We start from the raw sequence: 6,000 nt of genomic DNA, 5'->3' as shown, positions 1-6,000 counted from the left end.
TTTATGATCTACCAAGAGTTTCATATTTTTTTATTATAACGATATTTATTAGATCTTACTTAGAAAACCACAAACAGAACATTTTTTTTATTCAAAAGCATATTTTTTAACATTAAATACAGCATATTTTATTAAAAACCTTCATACAGCATTTAAATTATTAACCATCCAGATAAATGAATTTGTTTTCTAGTGCAAATAATTATTCATGTATTTTTAATATGTACATTTTGTAAATTATTACTTTTTAAATGTATTTTTTTATTCATGTTACATATAAAACATAGATATAATTTACATAACACATTTTACAATTTGTAATTTTTTTCAATGAAGGCACAATTTTTTTCTGTGTTAAGTTGATTGTTGTAAGAATTTGGCTTTGGAAGTTTGGAAATACAATGCTTAAGTTAACGAATGACACAAATAGCCTTATTAGTACCACGCAGTTTGAAGAAATCAATAGTTATTAACAGGTATTTCTGGGTAATTCAGGTTCTTTCACAAGGGCTTGCTAAGATCCTAATTGAAATCCTTTCTTGGCACTAGAATAAATTATGTCCACAGAAGTCTCTTTAGATTTGATGTAGAACTTTCCTTTTGTTAATATTCTCGTTAATGTCCTTTTAATTTTCATAAGAAACTGCCATTGTTTAGGAAAGTGATAGAAAACTCCATACTGTTGGCAAGTATGATAACCATTGCTTCATCCATATTTTTCTTTTAATCCTTGCAGCAATAGATTGTAATTGCCATTTTTATATAAATACATTAGTTGTACATTTTAATAAAGGGATTGCCATTTTCTTCATGACAATGGGTTTTAATATGTAATAGTGCTAACACCACCCTTTATATATATATCTTAGCATAGTCATCATAAACCACAACATGACCAGACTTTTATATAGCACATAGGATTTCCTGCACTCAGGTCTGCTAGCTAGAAATTAGACTTTATTAAAAAAAAAACTCTTTAAACAAATATTGATATAAATGTCATGTATAACTGCTTCTGCAACACCATTCAAGTGCTAAATCACTAGAATCTATAAGAATTATTATAAAAATGTTTTATTTACAGGGTAATTAAACCCAAGAAGAAAAATGTCCAGTCCTTAGATTTGGTGGTTGTCTTCATTTTCTTTATTTCAGACTAAACTTTTTTCAGACTAGACTTTTCAGCAAGTTCAGAAAATACCTGTTGATATTGCTATAAATGCAGTGTGCTTGTAAATTCCAGTAAACTCAAAGGACGGAAATTTTTTATTTTTTTTCTTAAACTACTAATTCCATCAGTCACCATGTTATGGCGATGAACAAAGGCAGACATGTTTGAAGTTGAGCCTGGGTGAAAGCCATCAATACAGTGGAGGATTTAGTGTAGCCAAAGACAGGAAGTGTGATATTCTCAGGATTGCTGGGTGAAACTAAATTCTGAAGAAAGAAATTGAATACAACCACTACCAGCGGCTACCATGTTTTCTACCAATTGATAGAGTATGTTTAAATTATAAAGATTACAGGCTACTAGCCTGTGATCTAGTTTTGGTACAAACCAAATAGGCTGCAGACTACCTTATCTAAAATCAGATCTGCTTTAGCTGTAATAAATAAGTTGCCTGCGATTACTGATTTATCAATAATATCATTACACTGAATTATTTCAATATCATTTTAAAGCTCTGAGCAAATTAATGAATGTATAAAAGTAGTTTATTACCTGGGCAAATATTATGCTGAATGGTGGGTCTCAGTTGGGGTCACCAACCCCAACTTAATAATATGGTTTAAAATACCATTACAAAAAAATTTAGAATTATTGTAAATAAACTATTATGATTATTATTATTATTATACAGGATTTAAATAGTGCCAACAATGTGTGCAGTGCTTTACAATTGTATGGAAAATGATCAAATACTTGCTGTAATTTTCCTTTCCTGGCCTATGCTCACATCAGCAAACAATGGGTTAACACCTCCTCTGGAGCTCACAAGACCACCTCTTCCTTGCTAAATGAAAGACAGCTCCTCCCCCACTGAAGTGTTCCATAACCTGACCTGCGACAGGCCACTAGGTAGAGAGTCCTGTGCTGACGTGAGGATAGGCCAGGAAAGGAAAATTACGTTAAGTATTTGATAACAATTTTCCGTATTCCTGGCCCTACCTCATGTCAGCAAACAATGAGTTATAACTAGCTAAATAAATGGGTGGAAGAGAACACATGAAAATAACATTGACAATCCAAGAAAAGCTGGCAAAGACAAAAATAATTGATATGTCTCATCCCAAACTTTGCAGAACTTGCTGACTGCACGCCTAGCTTGTAAAGTCAAATGAAGGGCTAGCCATCTCTCATATATCCTTCACTGAAATCTTGGCATAACTGCCCCAAAGGCTGCCAACCCCTCAGTCAAAGGAGCTTGCCCCTGTTCCAGAGCAGAAAGGCCTACTTTCTGCATGCCAATCTAATCACCCTGGTAAACCAATAGAAGAGTGCTCAAGAACCTAACAGCAAAATTAAAAGATTGTCCACTTTTTCCTCTTTAGTCTTTGACCTTTCCATGTACATGGTTAGCAACTTGTGTAAGGACTAGAGTTGAGCGGACACCTGGATGTCCGTGTTCGGCGGGTTCGGCCGAACTTGGAAAAAAAGTCCGGGTCCGTGTCCCGGACTTTTTCCGAACTTTACCCGGACACCGAAGTTGAAGTCAATGGGGACCCGAACTTTCAGGCACTAAAATGGCTCTAAAACACCAATGGAAAGGGCTAGAGTGCTGCAAATGGCAGCAAAACGTAGTTAAGAGCATGGCAAGTGCTCTGTAAACAAATGTGGATAGGGAAATAACTTAAAACAACAAAAAAAAACAGAAAAATAAAACAATGTTCTTCATCTGTGAAGGACGAGGCCCATATGGAGTAGGAGGGAGGTTGAGGTGGTGGTGGATGTGGCGGTGTCATAGGCATGCGCACAGGGTGTGCCGGGTGTGCCTGGGCACACCCTAATCACCTAGGGCACATTAGCATTATCGCTCTGTTTGCCAGTGAGGAGATGGGAAAGATCTCCCTCGGACCTGCTCTGCCATAAGAGAAGTGTCACACACTTCTATTTCACTTTGCCAGCAGGGAGAGTAATGTACCGGGGCCATATACATGTAGGCAAACACATGCATGTGTATTTAAACTTTGGGGTGCACACCCTAATGCAATAGGCTGCGCACACCTATGGGCGGTGTAGGTGGAAGCGGCGGTGGAGGAGGACGAGGTAGCCAACACTGCTTTTTTTCAGTCATTTTAAATGAGGGTACACCCCAAAAGAGTGAGAAAGATCAAAAATAGAACAATGGCTGGGTAAAGTCGGTATCCATCTCTATTCTGCACAAGGTACGGAAAAGTCCTGTGGGATCCATGCCTGGTTCATTTTAATGAACTTGAGCCTGTCCACATTGTCTCTGGACAGGCGGCTGCGCTTGTCTGTGATAACGCCCCCAGCCGTGCTAAATACACGTTCAGATAATGCACTGGCTGCAGGGCACGCCAGCACCTCCAAGGCGTAAAGGGCAAGCTCAGGCCATGTGCCCAATTTGGAGACCCAGAAGTTGAAGGGGGCAGACCCGTCATTCACTACATGTAGGCATGTGCGCACATACTGCTCCACCATGTTGGTGAAATGCTGCCTCCTGCTAAGACGTTCCATATGAGCTGCTGGTGCTGCTGTTTGTTGTGGCGTGCTGACAAAGCTTTTCCACATTTCGGCCATGCTAACCCTGCCTTCTGAGGTGCTGGTGGTGCCCTGGTTGCGTTGGCGACCTCTTCCTCCTCCTCCTCCTCTGCCTTGGCCTTGTGCTTCCACTGTGGCCCCGCTATCAGGTGGGAATGCCAGCAGCATCACGTCTACCAGCGTGCGCTTGTACTCGCGCATCTTGCGATCGCGCTCCAGTGAGTGAATTAAGGATGGTACGTTGTCCTTGTAACGGGGATCCAGCAGCGTGGCCACCCAGTAGTCAGCACAAGTTAGAATGTGGGCAACTCGTCGGTCATTGTGGAGACACTGCAGCATGTAATCGCTCATGTGTGCCAGGCTGCCAAGAGGCAACGAAAGGCTGTCCTCTGTGGGAGGTGTATCGTCTGTGTCCTCTGTATCCCCCAGCCACGCACCAGTGATGGCCATGAGCTGGCCGGGGTGCCACCCTGCTGTGAACATGGTTCCATCTCCTCCTCCATCTCCTCCTCCTCATCCTCCAGAACTGTGCCCCTGCTGGACAATTGTGTCCCTGGCGTTTGTGGGTGCAGGAACCCACCCTCGGAGCCACTTGCGAATGTTACCTCTTCATCCTCCTCCTCCTCCTCATCCTGTGCCACATCCTCTTCCATCATTGCCCGAATCGTTTTTTGAAGGAGGCATAAAAGTGGGATAGTTAAGCTGACAACGGCGTCATCGGCACTGGCCATGTTGGTGGAGTACTCAAAACAGCGCAACAAGGCACACAGGTCTTTCATGGAGGTCCAGTTATTGGTGGTGAAGTGGTGCTGTTCCGCAGAGCAACTCACGCGTGCGTGCTGCAGCTGAAACTCAACTATGGCCTGCTGCTGCTCGCACAGTCTTTCCAGCATGTGCAAGGTGGAGTTCCACCTTGTGGGCACGTCACATATGAGGCGGTGAGCGGGAAGGCCGAAGTTACGCTGCAGCGCTGACAGGAAAGCAGCAGCAGGGTGAGAACGCCGAAAGTGCGCACAGACGGCCCGCACTTTCTGTAGCAGCAGTGACATATCGGGGTCATTTTTAAGGAACCTCCGCACCACCAAATTCAGCACATGCGCCAGGCAAGGGATGTGCGTCAAACCGGCTAGGCCCAGAGCTGCTATGAGATTTCGCCCGTTATCGCACACCACCAGGCCGGGCTTGAGGCTCGCTGGCAGCAACCACTCATTTGTCTGCTGTTCCATGCTCCTCCACAACTCCTGCGCGGTGTGTGGTTTTTCCCCCAAACAGGCAAGTTTTAAAACTGCCTGCTGTCGTTTACCCCTGGCTGTGCTGAAGTTGGTGGTGAAGGTGTTACGCTGACCGGATGAGGAGGCGGTAGAGGATGAGGAAGCGGAGTAGGAGGAGTTAGGAACAAGAGGCAAACTGAAGCGCCCTGCAATCCTCGGTGGTGGAAGGAAATGCGCCAAATTGCTATCCGCCTCAGACCCATCCGCCACTGCATTTACCCAGTGTGCCGTTAGGGAGATATAACGCCCCTGACCGTGCTTACTGGTCCACATATCGGTAGTTAGGTGGACCTTGACACAGATGGCGTTGGCAGTGCACACCTGATTTTTTTCCCCCACTTGGTTGTGCAGGGAAGGGATGGCTTGCCTGGAAAAGTAGTGGCGGCTGGGCACGAAATACTGTGGGACAGCCACCGACATAAGGCTTTTAAAACTGTGCGTTTCCACCAGACAGAATGACAGCATTTCAAAGGCCAAGAATTTTGAAATGCTGGCATTCAGGGCCAGGGATCGCGGGTGGGTAGGGGGGTACTTCCTCTTCCTCTGAAGTGTTTGGGAGATGGAAAGCTGAACGCTTCCAGGGGACATTGTGGAGATGGTTGGTGACCCAGGTGGTGGTGTTGCTGACAGATCGTCTGTTTGCGGGGTGGCAGGTGCCGGTATCACTACAGAGGTGGATGGAGAGGCCGAGACTGCAGCAGAAGAGGAAGCAGGAGGAACCAGAGACCTTTCTTGGTTTTGAAGGTGTCTACTCCACTGCAGCTCATGCTTTGCACTTAGATGCCTGATCATGCAGGTTGTGCTCAGGTTGAGAAGGTTTATGCCTCACTTCAGGCTCTGATTGCACAGGGTGCAAACCACTCGTGTCCTGTCATCAGCACATTTTCTGAAGAACCTCCACGCTAGAGAACTCCTTTGAGCTGGCTTTGGTGCGCTCGTTCCCTTGCTGCGTTGGGCAGTAGCAGGCGTAGTGTCTAGGGCACGGCTGCTCTGCTTCTGCACCCT

At 44.7% G+C, this 6,000-nt stretch overlaps 1 protein-coding gene across 6 annotated transcripts in view; it reads left to right on the top strand.

Annotated features, from left to right (window-relative positions):
- GRIA4 (glutamate ionotropic receptor AMPA type subunit 4) overlaps positions 1-6,000 on the top strand; it is a 526,033-nt gene that overhangs the window by 501,904 nt on the left and 18,129 nt on the right. The window lies entirely within an intron of this gene.

This window comes from Pelophylax lessonae (genome assembly GCF_965119305.1).
Source record: "Pelophylax lessonae genome assembly, chromosome: 2".
Classification (NCBI taxonomy): domain Eukaryota; kingdom Metazoa; phylum Chordata; class Amphibia; order Anura; family Ranidae; genus Pelophylax; species Pelophylax lessonae.
Note: the sequence above shows the minus strand (reverse complement) of the source record. Positions and strands in the feature narration are given on the sequence as shown.